The following is an 18,785-nucleotide window of genomic DNA, read 5'->3' on the forward strand; positions in this document are numbered from 1 at the left end:
TTTGTTTTAAAATTAGCAGTACCATTAATACTTTTCATAAAAATTTGAAGTGTAGATTGTTTTAATTTTTTGTTTCTTTGCTATTATTATCTCCAAAATAAGGAAACAATATGTCATTCACACCCATTTGTTTCTTTTTAGATTACTTCAATCCGATTCTCAAAAAAAGAAAAAAAATCACTTCAATATATCCAAACCCTTTGTAATTAGTCTGTAACTTTCTAAGGATCAACAATTAAATGTCCATTATGGTTTCATTAAATTACGTAAAAAAATTTACCAAAAAAAAAAAAATGGACAAAGAAATAATAAAGCAACCATATTGTTACCACTTCATTTATATTTGAGATGATGAACATCATTATGGAAAGAGTAATTGCTTGGGAGGGCCGAAAGCAAGGAATCCTTCTTTTGTTTGGGGGGAAAGAAAACCAACTTAAGAAAAAATGGAATAGGTATGAGACAACTCTTTCTTCCCATTAATTGAGACAAAAAATATCCTTTTATCCTCACGTTTTTATTCATTTATTTATTTTATTATGTTGTTGATAAATAATATTAACCTTTTAAAGAGGATTAACCAGCTCATGAATTTGAACTTCAAAAAGATGAGTGGTAGCGAGGCACATTTGATACCAAAGTCAAGTTTATAGAGGGGGCAATGATAAACAAACCGTTTGCAAGGTAAATTGTAGAAACTGCAAGTGCAAGTCCCCTCATCACATGGTCGAAAGTGGTGGATGCTTTGATTTTGTCTATTGCACTTGATAGTTGTGTGTTTTGCTTTTAATTAATTGATTAGGTGGTGTTCTATATGTATGTGAATAAATAAGTATTAATGGATTTTCTTGGATACTCACCTGGAAAATGAACTCTTCGAACAAGTACAACTTTTTATACACGGATACACTTCAACAAAATGTTACCTGCACTTAAAAAAGATGATCATCTTCAAATGAAACTGGGCTTGGATCTCTCAATTTAGTGAAAAAAATTGAAGAATAAGCAAAGAAAAATGCCCACTAACTCATCACAAATTTTAATTTCAAAATAGCAATGAAACCTTATTGTATTTCAATTCTATAATACAAAACAAGCTATTGTTTTATTTAAAATGATAACAGCAAGCAATACTTACATAGGAATTGAACAAGAACTTGGATTTGGCTTTGAAGCTTCGTTGGTTAAGCTACCAATTGTTGGCTCTCTTAAAATATACAACCATTGATTCATTTGGTTGCATGAATAATTCATGTTGGGTAGATCAATATTTATAGCACCATTGATTCCTTTTCTTTTGATTTCAAAATAGAATTTGGATAGGGTAAAGAAGTGGGAAGAAATGAAAAACTTTACATGAAAATTTGGTGATCTCTTTCTTTCTTTGGATGTTAGATGTAAAGGAGAGAGAGAGAGAGAGAGAGAGAGAGAGAGAGAGGAATTTAATGTCATCTTAATTTGTTCTTTATTTTTTATTTGTGCTTTAGTTGAATGGGGGTAAACATCTAATCTTGACTTAATTAATAAGTATGTACTATTTTGCCCACACGCAATACAAAATGAGTGTTTTTATGTTCAATGCAAATTTTACTACATATACGTCAAAATAGGTATCCAAGAAAAAAAAAATATTTTAATCTGAACACAGTTACGTGATAAATTGATGTATCATTTTTGTAATATATATATATATATATATATATATATATTAATTATGTTGTTAATGTGTTATCTAGGATATCCATTGTTATGTTAATATGTAAAATTTTTATAATGAAATTTGTTATGCCTTTAGCATTTTCCATAAAAAAAGATGTGGGTGGAAGTGGATCAAATTTAACCATTCCATTCCTTTTTCTATTATAAGTTTATGACTTTCAAAATAAAGAAACAATAAGTCATTTCTTTCAATATTCCTTTCATCCAAACACCAAGCAAAGAGTCGATAGCTGTGACTTTATAAGGATCAACAACATCCTTTACAAATTCATTTAATTATGATTATACTATTATGTCAAAAAATTTAACAATAACATGACTCAATAAATAGTAAAGCAAACATAGTAAAATTTTCCTATACGATGATGAACACCAATATAAGTTGAGATAAATTTATGCTTGAGAGGGGAGGAAGCAAGGAATCCTTCTTTTGTTTGAAAAAATAAAAACAACAAAGGAACAAATGGAATTGAACACCTCCTTCACTTGATCAATTGAGACATAGTTATTCTTTTATTCTTATTTTTATTCATGTTCATCAATATAAGATGAGATAAATTTATGCTCGAGAGGAGTGAAAGCAAGGAATCCTTCTTTTGTTTGAAGCAAAAACAACAAAGGAACAAATGGAATTGAACACCTCCTTCACTTGATTAATTGAGACAAAATTATTATTTTTCCTTATTTTTTATTTATTATAATTTTCTTAAACTCTAAATATGGAGATTATCTTAAGCCGTTTTATTCCAATCTATTCCATTTCAATTTAATAGTTCCTTTCCTCTTTGAACTTCCAAACAAATTTAAAAGAAGGAAAGAAAAAAGAAAATTATGGTGGGGTCTTGTGTTTGTGAGCATGTATCCCAGTTTTATATTCTTTCCTTTCCTTCAATTTTTGGCATTTTACTTTTTCCATTTTTTTTACTTTATACTATTATCTCTCTAATTCTCAACCTTGGTAGGGGAAGAGGGGGGGGGGGGGGTGTTTCTTTTCTATTTCTTTAAATCCCTTGATTTTATGGTTTCAAGTATCACAAAAGTACATACTTCTAGGAATTTTCAAGTAAGACCATTTGACCATGAAACACACACACGGTGACAAGGACTTAATAAAAATACTAGTAAAAATCATCGACAATAAAGACAAAATTGCATTAAAATTGGTGATGTGTAGGGAAATGACACTGGGATAAAAAATAAATAAACAAATAAAAAAAATCATCGCCTTAGGCCATAACTGAAGCCACTTTTTTGGGCATAGTCCCTAAAATTTCTGTTTTTGCCATTTTTTGTAATATTTATTTCATTTATAACTTTTAATTTAAAATTTAGAATAAGGTTTCGTTTATTTTGGGATGTCTCTTGGAGACAATAGTTTTTAATTCTGCAATTATCTCAATTTTGTCATTCTTGGTAAAATTTACTATTTTGCCACCTCATCTTGTGATTAGCACAAATTAAGATTCGGTGGGCGTTTTCCTAGCTGCCCTAGGTTTTTTTTTTTTTTTTTTTTTTTTTTTTTTTTTTTGAGGAAAAGCTGCCCTAGGTTTTTATTTTACTATTTAAACATGTTCTAGCCTCTAAGACATTTAGTTATTAGCTTAATAAAATTTATAGTTTATTCTCAGTTTCTCTAGTAGATTTTAGATATTATCACATTGTGGATTCCAGGTCATTTTTCCTGAAGTAAATGTGTTTTGATTTTCATAGGTTTTCGCTACATTAGTTCTTTAATTTACATTTCAAATTTTTTATTTTAACCCTTCATATTTGATTTGTTTTTATATTGATTCTTTATGTTTCAAAATTTTTATTTTAACCCTTTATGCTTGATTTAGTTTTATGTTTGGTCTCTTCTTACATTTCACAATTTTGATATTCATGAAGGGCAAAAATGAAGGACCAAAAATAAAAAAATTTTGAAATCGAAAAGGCCAAAAAAGAAAAGAAAAAAAGAATCAATAGTGAAATGAAAATTTAAAAATGTAGAGGACTAAAATGATAATAACCTCGAGCTTTAAAGGTTTAAAATGTACTTCAATCTTTTTATTTTATTGACAATTTATGAACGTTAAGATAAAATCATTTTTAAAAAGTTTGCATTAATTTTCTTCTCACTCCAAATAGGCTGAGACAACAAAAAATATTAAGCTAATTGAGGTTGTAGTCCCAGGGATGTAAGCACTAAGCATGTGTCATAGCACCCGCTTAAGGTTTAGTGACTTAAACATGCACTAATGATTGGTTATTGACCGTATTTTGCAAAGGTGCAAACAATTTGAGATAGGACAAAATGCCCAAAACAAAGATTGCGCCAGAGCAGTCCCAAGACAACAACACACACTTATGGAAGTTTGTAAGACTGTAAAGCCCAAACAAAGTTGTTCTAAGTTTATTGCTTGCCCAAGCCCATTACAAACAAAAATAGTTTATTGCCACCGCCCATCCAACTTTTAGATTTGGCTTTTGGGTTTCCCCGAAGGGAATTTACCCGAATTCTCAATATGTGAGAAATGGAAAAAAAAAAAAAAAAATAGAGAAAACACATACCAAAGAAAACAAGCATACGCACAAGACAGTAATTACATGGTTCGGCAATTTGTCTAAAAACACAACAACCACAAACCCTAATCAATAAATTGCGTTTTCTACACAAAACGGACCAAACAAAACTAGGCTCCACAAAGCCCAACAGCAAGAAAGTCCTTTTTTTTTCTTCGGAGCTAGAGGAGTGAGTGAATGAAGAATGGAAAAACTTTAAATGATTTTGTGAGAAATTTTGATGGACAATTGACACTTCAATATGGAATTGTAAGAAAATGATGAATTGGGCCAAAATTTATAATGCTGAGGCCTGTCTTGAAAGGCTGACCAGCTGAAAAAGTCTCTTTGAGCAATTGAGCTCGACTTGTTTGATGTACAAATAAGCATGAAAATAATTGGTTTATCAAGAAAAAAGAAAAAAGAAAAACAAAAGCATGAAACTAATTGGAAATGAGTGGATAAGAAGGATTCTTTTTCCATCAAAATACTTGGGCACAAATAAATGAAGAAAATAGCATCACGTTATTTTGCATCTGTACCAGCTATGGCAACTGGCAAGCAAGACATGTATACATAATGGAATAATCCACATTCCACAATCCTGTGTTCCTTGCAAAGCATATAAACACGATTTATAGCTCCCACTTTGCTGCTGCTGCCTGGTCTTCTCTCCAACAATTTCTTGCTGTTAGGTTCTAGCTTTAGGTTGGTAAAACAGTCGACAGTGATCAAGTTTAGTCTTGTATTTAGTTTAGAATTGTATTTTGTTTGGACAAAGATTGCATCCTAGGTTCCGCAAGTGGCTATGCAAGTTTGAGCTTCTTGACACCTTTCAATAGTTGTTCGATAGATCAAAAATGTTAGTTTTCTATAAATCGAGCTGAAGTACGTAATCAACGCTCAATGACACATCTTTCATCCAGACTAGTAAATTGGTAAAAAAAAATGTCTACAAATAAGGAGTGCACTACCGTATTCCCTTTTAACAAAGAACTTTTTAATGACAATAATCGTTGAGTCTGCTTTAATTTTTTAAGGTTTACTGACTTCAAACATTTCCATATGTTCTTTGGCTTTTTTGCTCAGTGTTCTATTCCTTTTGCTAATGATTGGTCGTTGACATTTATTTACAGAGGTGTAAACATTTTGAAATTTGGGGGCCATAAAAAAGTAAAGGGAACTTCTCTTTTTTAAGTGAAATACTTTCATTTATGTTGGAATTATTTGTTTAATTTGTTGACTTAGGGAAACATGAAAGTGATCTTTGATGCAATTTGTAGCATCCATTTGTATTGGAGTTTTTATTATGATCCTCTTTGCATGTTAAATTGTGTTTTCTGATTGTTCTTGTTCTCATGGGTCATACTGACTCCGCGTGAATTTGGACGAAGTCTCAAGAGTTGCCAAAGAATCTCCTAGGAGGCTAGGATACGTTAATTAACCTGACAGTTTCTTGCTCCAATATTATACTCCATTATTAACGAGTAAAGAAACTTGCATAAGTATATTCTGGCATCGTCGACAATGTGGGTATCACACAAACCAGAATTCAGAGATGGAGAAAATATAAATCAAAAGGCCTCTGACTTCATTGACACGGATACTTGGCAGAGGGATAGACCAAAGCTCTATGAAACATTGAAATATTTGCACCAAGGAACAGGAGGGAGATTTTAGCAATCCCATTGAATCGGACTCGCACTAGGGACATGCTGACATGGAAAGAAAATGGAAAACACGAGTTTACAGTTAAATCTGCTTACCAGGTGGCTCTTCGACTAAGGTAGAAGGTAGATGCTGAACACTCCTGGGCTCAAGAAGACGGACGATATGGAAAATGAATGTGCCCCCAAAGATTAAGACTTTTATATGGAGTGCTTGCTCCAATATCCTCTCTACTCGGGATAATCTTCACCAACGGAAAAAACAGGTGGACCGTGGATGCGAGTAATGCCAACAACGAGAAACTTGTGCTCACCCTATATGGGAATGTCCTTGCGCTCCAAATGTTTGGGCATTGGTGAAGGGTAAAGTGCAGAAATGCAGCAAAGAAGTCCAGGATTTCTTTCATCTGTTCGGTGTGATGGCAGAAAAGCTGACTAAAAGGGAACTAGAACAATGGGCAGTTCTGTCTTGGGCAATTTGGAATGCAAGAAACAAGTTCTATTTTGAGAAAACTCAAGCACAGCCAAAGGGAATCCTGGAAGGGGCTTTGGCAGTTTTGGAGACATCAGCGTGTTTCAGCCACTCAAGAGAGCTCTTAGGCCTTGTGTTTTTTTTTTTTTTTTTGCTTGGAATTGTTATCTTTTATTGTGTTCCTGCATTACTGAGACATGCACAGTTTGACGCAAGTCCTTGTTTGTATACGTGTTTTCTTTACATCAATAAAGTTTCTATCTTCAATCTCAAAAAAAAAAAAAAAAAAAAAAAAAAAAAAAAAAAAAATGCAATATAAATGAAGAAAATTTATTCAATAACCCCTGTTAGCTCAAACAGGCATATAACGCAGGCCGATAGAATAATTCCTAAATCAACTTGGGTAATATGAGCATCAGAATCTCTTTCATTAATTAAACCTTGGCTGAAATTTCCAAATAATAGAACTTGATTTTATTGCATCAAGACCATATATATTACAAAAGCTTGAAATACAAAAGCAAATTGCGAAGGCAAAGTAGTATTTCATCCCCACCAAAAACTTACACCTTGAAACATACTTATTACAAAAGTGAGACTATAAAATATGCAAAGCAGTAAAACATCTTAGCCTTTGTAGCCTTAATGTCTTCCCCTGAGGACCTCTCTTCAGCAACGTTAATCACCTTATGCTGCCTCTTCTTCTCCTCAGAAAATTTTGGCATTGTGATCTCCAAAACACCACCTTGAAGATGTGCCTTTACAATATCGTCACTTTAAGTTACAACTTTAGTTCATTTTCTGCATGTACGTACATATGGATGTGTGGATTAGTGTGTGTAACACTACTCTTAAATAATAGCCGGTGGATTTGCTTTTGTGAGATTGTTGCTTGCTTTATTTTATGGGTTGTGTTGGCTACTTGGCTTATGTCTGTTGACGAATGCAGAGGGGTTGGTTGGCTTTTTATAGGTTTGTGTGTTTGAGTTTTTGGATTGTTCTTGATATTGACATGAAAAGAAGAGTGAAACAGTCGAGAGAGAAATTTGGTCGCATGGCCTTGAGAAAGAGTGGTACGTCTTTAAAATGTGATGGAAAACTTATCTGAATTGGAGAAAGACACATGACACTTTCAAATAAAGGAATGACACTGCCTCTGTTTAAAGAAGATACTTTCTTCTCCTTTTATTTTCTAAATTTAGGACTTTGTACAAATATCATACTTAGATTTTAACATGAATGTCAGGCTCCATTGGCGCTTTCAATTCGAACAATTAACCTCCTGCACTTTATAACAAATTAGACCTTTCATACAAGTCTTTTCTGTTAAATACTAACGATTGAATCATATGATTTATAAATAATTTTTTCTCATCATCAATAATTTTGGAATGCTATTATTACTTTATACATATTACGTGACTAATCCTTTAGGCTTTAATAGAAAATATTAATAGAAGGTGATTGTCAAAATCAAATGTTGTATAGGGTTAATTCTTTAAATCCATAGTCTAAGGACTAAATTAACACGTCAAAAGTGCAAGGATGATATTTATAAAATACTCTTAAATTTAATCCAAATGGGAGTTATATTTAATTGGCATAATAGTTAATTATAAGAGAAGTCTGATACAAAAAACTGAGACAATTAAAAGTAAACTTGTTTCAGCAGGAGAAGGATTCCACCCATGCATAACGAACTTCTAATTTACAAAGCTTGTGAGATGTTAATTGCAAATATGGTGAAACATGATTTGTACGTTGTACCACTTGAGTATATATGCAGAGTAAGCTATGCTGAATTCTCGCAAGTTTGTGAAAAGCTGGAAACAAAAAATGTTTCTTTATTGGTGATCCAATTTTCACCAGTAGTCTTGTGGATTCGTAACCTCAACATGTATATGTGCATCAATTTGTGATGGGTATCATAGTCGCACTTGAAAAACATATGATATAATCAGTGGACACAGGAAAAGCATTAATTGGAAATATCACTTTCCAGTCGAATTTGGGATGTGTAAGATGTAGATAAGATATGATTACTGCAGTCTCAATGTCTCATCTTCAGCCTTCTAAGAAAACATGTACAGATGTAGTGCATGGAGTCCTATTGATAGAAGCGTTGCAGACTTGCAGTTTAGCTGTTTGAAATGCTACTTCTTCATCAATGGAATTCTTCATTTTTAAATTTCAATTTTAACTATGAATATGGCAGCTGGACGATATATAGGCACTGACATGCTTCATTCTCTGCAGCACACAGATACTACAGGGCCATATACAGAGAAAGCTTATAACATTTATGATAATTGATTTCTCACAAGTACAGCAGGGAAATTGAGAAGAGTGATATTTATAATTTTATATCATTCTCCCACCTTGCAAAACAATTTTGGTGAATATTGAAGTTACATGAGGTGCATTCATAAGCCAATGCATCACAAGGTGTACTACATTCATCACATAGAAGTTGGTCCTTAGTCTCACGAACAAGAGTGAGGGGATGCTGATGGAAGGAATATGTGCGAGTGACCCCAAACTTGATATTTCGGAAGTCTTCTTCATCATTTTTGGCATATCCAAAAATACAACGGGATGAGCAGGATAATTGCAATCTGCACAATTGTAGAACCAATTCTTTGCATCTTGTTCTTCTTCACAAATATCACAATAATATTCATCTTAGTCATCTTCAACAGTATAACAAAGGGTAAAGAGGTGCTTGTGTTGTTCATACTTCATGGTGAGCAATAACGTAGCACATTTAAAATTTAGGGTAAATTTACATCTATTGCAACGTAAGATTTTACCCTTAGAATTACAACCACTGCACTTTCCCATAGAAGTTGAGCTAGAGAGGATAAGGGCATGCTTGTGACCATCATGAGTAAGCCTCTCAGGTATCAAACTACATGAGGCATCAAGTGAAAAATTGCATGCATCGCACACATAGGTAAAGCCACTACTTAAACATAAACAAGCATCACACATACCGAGCTTTGGTCTCCTTAGCCATAAGATGAGCGGGTGCTGGTGAAGTGGGTGTTGTGTTTTAGTAGGTAATTCTACACAAGATTTGTGAAGAAAGAAGTTACATTAAGCACAGCTGTAAAATAGAGGGAAAATAGGCCGTATACACCTGTCACATATTTCGTAGTTCTCAAGCTCTTTAATAAGTTTTAAGTCATGCTCATGACTGAAATGTTTGATTACTATGGCCATTTCAATTTTGTCCTCTCCCTCAGTTCTTTTAACAATATAAGACAATTCTTTGGTAAATTCATCAAGACTTGAATCTTCGTATTCCAGCATAATTATAATTGACTCAATAGGATCCTTACCTTTCAATTTCCGCATAAATGTTTCATCCATGTCTTTCTTGTTCGTAGCACAATCAAGGTGGGCAACATAATCGCATCTCTAACAATAATAAACCCTGTGGTTTGTGTCCACCATTTGAACACAAAGACGACAAAATCTTTGCTTGGAATCATCAGCCTTAATAGAGTTGATGGAGTTGAGAGGGTGCTTATGCCGTATATGTTTGACTATGCGTGGCAAGGAAGCACAATTGTGGTGGACCCAAAATCCACAGTTTCTGCCACATAGGTAGGGCAAGCTGTTGCCATCTTTACCACAACAATCGCAAATGAAGGAGATCGACTTCCCAAAGAGGGTTAATGGGTGGTCATGAATTTCACTTCCAATGGTGGGAGGTAGAGAAGCACACTTGAGATCAAGGACAAATTTGCAGAGGGAACAATGGTAAACAAACCATTTGCAAGTCATATTGCAACAACTACATGTGCAAGTCTCCCTATCATATGGAGGTTTTTGGTGAAGATTGAGACGGTGTTTGCTGTGTATAGCGAGCTGCAACTCGAGGGGTAATTCGAAACATGACTCATGAAGGTGGAAGTTACATTGATTGCAACTATAGCGTGGTGAACGCCTTAAGCGTTCACCGCATCCCTTACACATACAAGCGCAAGTAGTGTCATTATAGAAGGTAAGAGGATGATGGACGCATGCTGAATAATTTAAACATAACTATAATATTCAAATATTAGGGGTCAAATCCATATTTTTATATGCATAAACATTAAATAATTGAAAATATATATATGATATTTTTTTAAAAAAAATTTCAAAATTTCGGGGGGCCATGCTTCATCGTGGCTCCACTGTGACATACATAAACTAATTTGTCTACGTTTTAAAATAAAAGCTAAGATTTTGCCAAATCATTAATATACAAATAAAAACATAAAATAATGCTTAAAAAAAAATCCCTCTAACAGTAACCAAACCCATCACCATTAAGGCATTAACCCAGATTTTTTTTTTTTTTTCAATAAACCTTGACCTGATTAAACCCAGCTACCACCGAAAATGGATATTTTATAGATTATGGATGTTTCCATGTTGATTAGTGATTAGATCAAATACTTACGGTTCCAAGAATTGGTTGAGTTTTCGAAAATTTTGCTCCCTAGATCTTATACTAGATTGGACATTTTATATTTTATTTTGCAATTACTTTGGTCATTCCCTTGGCGGCGTTATCATTTGGACACAAATTCTTGTAGCCAGTGCATGCTAGATTGTGGATTGGTACTACATTTACTAATTACCCTGTTCAAGTGGAAATAGGAGATGGGTTTAGTACGACAAATGTTTTCCATGACTCTGTTCTCTGGGTCTGATAGGTTTGGTAGCAATTTTGATTGAAGTTGGCCGCTGGTGGTGGGTTTTTTCCGATGTCTTGGGTTCGGCGGATTCTTGATTGTTGAGTGTGGTGGGATGACACTGGAGGCAGAGATGGATGGTGAGAAAAGGGGATGGTTTTTGATTTACAAGAATTGGAGGTGGTAAAATCTTAGCCTTATATTTTAAAAAGAATGTGAGGATTTAAAGGACTCACCAGAGTAAAATATTTTAGTCTAGATACTTTAAAAGGATTTTCATCTAGTTTTGGCTTTAATTGAAGGAAACATATTTTTTCAAACTTCACATTCACCATTTCATACATATCTATAATTAATATATGAAAATGTTTACATTAGTTTTGTAAACTAATGTGTCATCAATAATAAAGAAACAATTTAAATATTCATTTATGAGATAGCTATTAAAACTTACCATACTTTTAGCAATTTTCCTTTAAAAAGATGAGCGGTAGCGAGGCACATTTGATACCAAAGTCAAGTTTACGGAGGGGGCAATGATTGTCAAAGGTCTGAAACGTTTTCTGCTGCAGTTCAACTCTTGGAAGGCTGTGCATACTAGAAGAAACACTAACGAAGTAGAGCACTTGCTAGCTAGGAATGCAATGAATGTGAAGATAGTGTAATATGGGTAGAGGATACTCCTCCCTTAATAGAACATCAAATTCTGTTTGATGTAAGTTCCTTGGACAATTGTCCGTAGTAATGAAATTATGTTATATGTTTCCAATCAAAAAAAAAAAAAAAAGGAGGGGGCAATGATAAACAAATCGTTTGCAAGGTAAATTGTAGAAATTGCAGGTTCAAGTCCCATCATCATATGGTTGAAAGTGGTGGATGCTTTGCTTTTTTCTATTGTACTTGATAGTTGTGTGTGCTTTGCTTTTAATTGATTAGGTGGTGTTCTAAGTGCATGTGAATAAATATGTATTAATGGATTATCTTGGATACCCACTTGGAAAATGAACTCTTCCAACAAGTACAACTTTTTGTACACTTCAACAAAATGCTATTTGCACTTAAAAAAGACAATCATCTTCAAATGAAACTGAGCTTCAATCTCTCAATTTAGTGAAAAAAAATTGGAGGATAAGCAAAGAAAAATGCCCACTAACTCATCATAAATTTTAATTTCAAAATAGCAATTAAACCTTATTGTATTTCACTTCTATAATATAGAACAAGCTATTATTTTATTTAAAATAATAACAACAAGCAATACTCACGGAGGAATTGAACAAGAACTTGGATTTGGCTTCGAAGCTTCGTTGGTCAAGCTACTACTTGTTGGCTCCCTTAAAATATATAACCATTGATCCGTTTGGTTGCATGAATAATATATGTTGGGTAGATCTATATTTATAACACTATTGATTCCTTTCTTTTGATTTCAAAAAAGAATTTTGGATAGTATAAGGAAGTGAGAAGGAATAAAAAACTTAACGCGTAAATTTGGTGATCTCTTTCTTTCTTTGGATGTTAGATGTAAAGGAGAGAGAGAGAGAGAGAGAGAGGAATTTAATGTCATCTTTGTTCTTTATTTTTTATCTGTGCTTTAGTTGAAGAAAAATGCTATGTCCATAACATTTTCACAACAAATCCTATGTGACAGGTTGTTACGGGTTGTTATTGGTGGGGTAGAAAAGTAATTTCAGTGGTAGGTTCAAAGTAGAACCAATAATAACTAATCACATATGATTTATTGTGAAAAATATTATGGACATAAAACCTCTCTTAGTTGAATGAGGGTAAACATCTAATTTTGACTTAATTAATAAGTATGTATTATTTTGCTTACACGCAATACAAAATGAGTGATTAAAGGCGCAATGCAAATTTTACTACATAAAAGTCAAACACATATCCAAAAAAAAAAAATTATTTTAATTTGAACACAGTTACATGATAAATTAATGTTTATAATATATATATATATATATATATCTTAATTATGTTGTTAACGTTATTGTGGGGGGGGCGGGGGGGTGGGTAAAATGCTAATAGGTCCATGTCGATGTCTACATTGGGCCAGGGGCCCAGCCCAAGGAAAATCCCTCCTCGGCTGAGATATAGCCTAGGGTAAAAGAGGCAACATACCACCAGTAGCGACACTCCATATTGTCCCACAGGGCAGGAAAAGCACTAAAGCATAAAAAGACAACAGAGAAAACGGAAGCGTCTAAAGGAAAGGCTGCCACTATTGCATTTAGTGCCTTGTGCCTGACAGAACCATACTTCTCTGTCCTTACAACCACTCCCAACAACTGAAGGGAGAGGCTGATGGGACAAGTACCTACCCTAGGGACCTCATTCAGGAGGAAGAAAACGACTATAAAAAGGGAATAAAGAGAAACAGAAAAGGGGATCCTTCCCCCCCAACATACCAGGAATACCAGGAAAAACTCCTCGGATCATGCCAAGGACCAGTTTTCTTTGGTAAACTTGGCCCACATGAGGAACACCGTGATGATCGTTGTCCATACACTAAAACCCAGCTCTTTGACCCACTCTCTACAAACTTATTGTATCGGGCTCACTGGTCTCATGCATCTTGGGCTTGGCCTGAAAAACGTGACCCTACAGTTATCTAGCTAGGATATCCATTGTTAAGCTAATATGTAAAACTTTTATAATGAAATTTGTTGTGCCTTTAGCATTTTCCATAAAAAATTATAGGTGGAAGTGGAACAAATTTAACCATTCCATTCCTTTTGCTATTATAAGCTTATAATTTCAAAATAAAGAAACAACAAGTCATTTCTTTCTACATTCCTTTCATCCAAACACCATGCAAAGAGTTGATAGCTATGACTTTATAAGGATGAATAACGTCCTTTACAAATTCATTTAATTATGATTATACTATTATGTCAAAAAATTTACCAAAAACATGACTCAATAAATAGTAAAGTAAACATATTAAACTTTTCCTATATGATAATGAACACCAATATAAGTGAGATAAATTTATGCTCGAGAGGGGTGAAAGCAAGGAATCCTTCTTTTGTTTGAAAAAAAAAATGGAATTGAACACCTCTTTCACTTGATCAGTTGAGACAAAGTTATTCTTTATATCTTATTTTTTATTCATGCTCATCAATATAAGATGAGATAAATTTTTGCTTGAGAGGAGTGAAAGCAAGGAATCCTTCTTTTGTTTGAAACAAAAACAACAAAGGAACAAATGGAATTGAACACCTCCTTCGCTTGATTAACGGAGACAAATATGGAGATTATCTTAAGCCTTTTAATTCCAATTTATTCCATTTTAATTTAATATTTTCTTTCCTCTCTAAACTTCCAAACAAATTTAAAAGAAGGAAAGAGAAAAAGAAAATTATGGTGGGGTCTTAGGTTTGTGAGCAAGTACTCTAGTTTATATTCTTTTCTTTCCTTCAATTTTTGGCATTTTACTTTTTCTATTTCTTTACTGTATACTATTATCTATCTAATTCTCAACCCTAGGAAGAAGGGGGGGGGGGGGGGGGGGGGGGAGGTGTTTTCTATTTCTTTAGATACCCTGATTTTATGGTTTCGGGTATCAAAAAAGTACATACTTCTAGGAATTCTAAAGTAAGACCATTTGACCATAAAACACACACACAACGACAATGACTTAATAAAAAGTACTAGTAAAAATCATTGACAAAAAAGACAAAATCTCATAAAAATTGGTGACGTGTAGGGAAATGACATTGGGATAAAAAAAAAAAAAAAATCATTGCCTTAGGCCATAACTGAAGCCACTTTTTGGGCATAGTCCCTAAAATTTCCGTTTTTTCCATTTTTTGTAATATTTATTTCCTTTATAACTTTTAATATAAAATTCAAAATAAAGTCTCGTTTATTTTGGGACATCTCTTAGAGACAATAGTTTTTAATTCTGCAATAATCTCAATTTTGTTGTTCTTGGTAAAATTTACTATTCTGCCACCTCATCTTGTGATTAGCGCAAATTAGGATTTGGTGGGCGTTTTCCTAGTCGCCCTAGGTTTTTATTTTGCTATTTAAACATGTTCTAGCCTCTAAGACATTTAATTATCAGATTAATAAAAAAGTTTAGAGTTTATTCTCAGTTTCTCTTGTGGATTTTAGACATTATCACATTGTGAATTCAAGGTTATTCTTCTTGAAGAAGACATGTTCTAATTCTCATAGGTTTTCCGCTACATTAGTGTAGGGACTATGGCCCAAAGTAATAGGTTGGGCCTTGGACCCGTCCGAGGACACCAGCCCATCTGAGGAGTTAACGTGACTTAAGCAATCCATGTTAAACATCACTAGAAAAACATCACTGGAAACAAAGAAAACAGGTTCGAGGAGGAATTTCTCCTTGGACACTGAAAATCCGGAGCGAAAGGACATCCCAGCCACTGAAGCCCATCCCTTAAATACGTGAAAAGAAAGGAAACACAAAATATCTAAGCAAAAGCTGCCACCACCACATTGAATGCACTACAGCTACTTTCCTAGCCGCATTAATGTGGAGAAGACCCCTGAACAGTGCTACCTTGGCTACCGCAACTCACAGAGAACTGAAAGAGGTATCTGATGGGACAGGTGCTCAAGTGGAGGCTTGGATGATCAACAAGTGTAAAGCCTAGATGATAAGAAAATGCCTATATAATGTGTAGAAGCCCCCATGAGAGGGGGACGGAAAAAATGAGGAGAGAGTACTGTAGCATGCAAAGGAACCCCACTGCATTGATCCGTAGATATAAATTAAGTGTTTAGCCCTATCAGATCGTGTGATCTTTCAGTATAATGGTTTTTGCTCTTGTTCATGTGTTACCTTATTCCATGCAATACCCAGTTTAACTTGTTAAAACCTAGTTCTTTGATCCATACTCTACAAAAAAATTTATTGTGTTGGGCTCTTTGGGCCAAGACCTATAAAATAGGGGTTTGGGTTCCAAATTGTGTCCTTACAATTAGTTCTTTAATTTACATTCCAAAATTTTCATTTTAGCCCTTCACATTTGATTTGTTTTTATATTGGTTATTTATGTTTCAAATTTTTTTTTTTGATCCTTCATGTTTGATTTAGTTTTTTGTTTGGTCACTTACATTTCACAATTTTAATATTCATGAAGGACCATAATAAAAATTTTGAAATGGAAAAAGCCAAACAAAAAATTGAATCACGTGAAGTGAAAATTTTAAAATGTAGAGGGAAAAAATGATAATAACCTCGAACTTTAAGGGTCTTAAATGTATTTCAGTCTTTTTATTTTATTGACAATTTATGAAGGTTAAGATAAATCATTTTAAAGTTTTGCATTAATTCTCCTAAAATTTTTTTAAAAAAATTGCATTAATTTTCTCCTCACTCCAAATAGGCCAAGACCACAAAATAACAGGGACCAAATTAACTGTTACTAAAATGTAGGGACTAAATTGACTATGACTCTAAAATCTAAGAACCAAAATAGTGTTTTTGCTAAAATATTATGTTGAGGTTGCAATCCCAAGGATGTAAATAAGCAAGTGTCACAACACCCAATTAATTAAGTTTTAGTGACTTAAACACTAATAATTTGTTATTGACCTATATTTTGCAAAGCTGCAAACATTTTGCAATAGGTGGTCACAAAAAGGGAAGGGGTCTTCTCTTTTATAGGGGTGTGCAGAAAAGCCACCGACCCGCCAAATCCGACCCAACCCGACCCGACCCACCGGGTTGGGTCGGTTTTTAAGGCTTGGTGGGTTGGGTTGGGTTACCAAAAAAATTATTATGGCGGGTCGGGTTGGGTTTGGGTCATAAAATTACAAACCCGCCAAACCCGACCCGACCCACCCATATTTAATATATATTTAAAATATATTTTATATTTAATAATTTTTTTAAAAAAAATCAATTGTAGGGCACTTTTATATATATATATATATATATTATATTTAATAATTTGTATTTCCTCAATTCCTTCTACTAATACTAATTATATATATATATATATATATAATATTATATAATTAATAAATTTTTTTAAATAACCAATTCTTCCTATCCTATATAAAAGCCAATTAGTTCACACAAATTCTAATAAATTACTATTGTTATTTAGTCATTAGTGTTGAGTCTTTGAGGAGTTACATTAATACTAATGTTTAGGTTTTTTTAATATATTAATATTTATATTTTTTTTCTACTCAATTTAATAATAAAAAAAATTGTCAAATCCATGGGTTCAACCCGACCCAACCCGACCCACGTGGGTTGGGTTGGACTTATGTGATGGGTTGGGTTGGGTCGAATTTTTTTTGACCCACCATGGTGGGTCGGGTCAAAAAATTCCCTCAACCCGACCCAACCCGACCCATGCACACCCCTACTCTTTTATATGGAATTTTTTTTAATTTTTATGTTGCCTTTACTTTCATTTGTGTTGGAGTTATTTGTTTTGTTGACTTAGGGAAATATGAAAGTGATTTTTGATACAATTTTTAGCATCCATTTGTATTAATGTTTCAAGAATTTTAATTATGATTCTCTTTTCATGTTAAATTGTGTTCCGAATTTTGATTGATCTTGTTCTCATGGGTCAAACTTGTTTTAATGTGAGCGTGAGTTTGGACCTTTGGACTATTGCGCACTCTTAGTGTGATGGTTACTCCATAAGTATAAGTACTTGTAGGGTGTGGGGGTAAAGGTCGGGATTCAAGTTTCTAGAAGGAAGTTTCACACATGTATACACATTTAGATGACTATATTTATAGTATCAAAAAAGAGACTTGAAATCGTATCATGTAAGAAAATAAAAAAGAATTTTAACGCAATCAATTTCATTAAATAAACCTGAAACAAATCTTTATTTCCGAAAGAGATTATTTATTTAGCCCCCCTCTTAGAGACTTGAATCCATGGCTCTGGTCTCCCCACTCCCCCCCCCCCCTTCCTCGATAAGAACTTATACTTGTAGAGTAACTATTATACTAAAGGTACTTAGTGGTATTTATGAAAGAGTTAATTTAGATTTGAAGGGTCATGTTTTGAAGCCAATACATCATTTTAATGCTTTTTTTTTTTTTTGCAATATAAATTGAGAAAATTTATTTATAACCCTTGGTAAAAAGCTCAAAATTGTGAATAATAAAATTTATTTTTAAATGGCCCACATCTTCCATGTTACTGATCACAAAGAACTCAAAATTATTTTTCTAAATGAAGGGATTTTCACTTTTTCTACAAGTTTTTTTCTAGATTGACTAGGTTTCCATCATTTACACTTTGATCAGTAATTAAAGAATAAAAAAAAAAATAGAAAACCCCTTGAGAACAAGAACTAATTTCTTTCTTTACGAACAATATAAAAAAAAAAAAAAAAAATTACTACTATAAATTGATTGACAAAAATAGATTGAGCTCAAAACCAAGGAGGGGAAGTACCATAAAACTACTAGCCACTAGGGTATTAGAATGAAAAGTAGAAAATAATGGACATAATTTTTATGTTCAGAGCTCTCATGCAATTGTAATTTTTAGTTGAAGCCTGCAAAAATGGCCCAAACAAAGATTGTGCCAAAGCATCCCCAAGTCAACAACACAACCCACTTATGGGAGTTTGTAACACTGAAAAGCCCAAGCCCAAGCCCATTACAAACAAAAAAACAAAAGTTTATTTCCACCGAGCCCAATAATTTCTCAAATCCTATTTCTGA

The sequence above is a fragment of the Quercus lobata genome, chromosome 3 (genome assembly GCF_001633185.2).
Source record: "Quercus lobata isolate SW786 chromosome 3, ValleyOak3.0 Primary Assembly, whole genome shotgun sequence".
Classification (NCBI taxonomy): domain Eukaryota; kingdom Viridiplantae; phylum Streptophyta; class Magnoliopsida; order Fagales; family Fagaceae; genus Quercus; species Quercus lobata.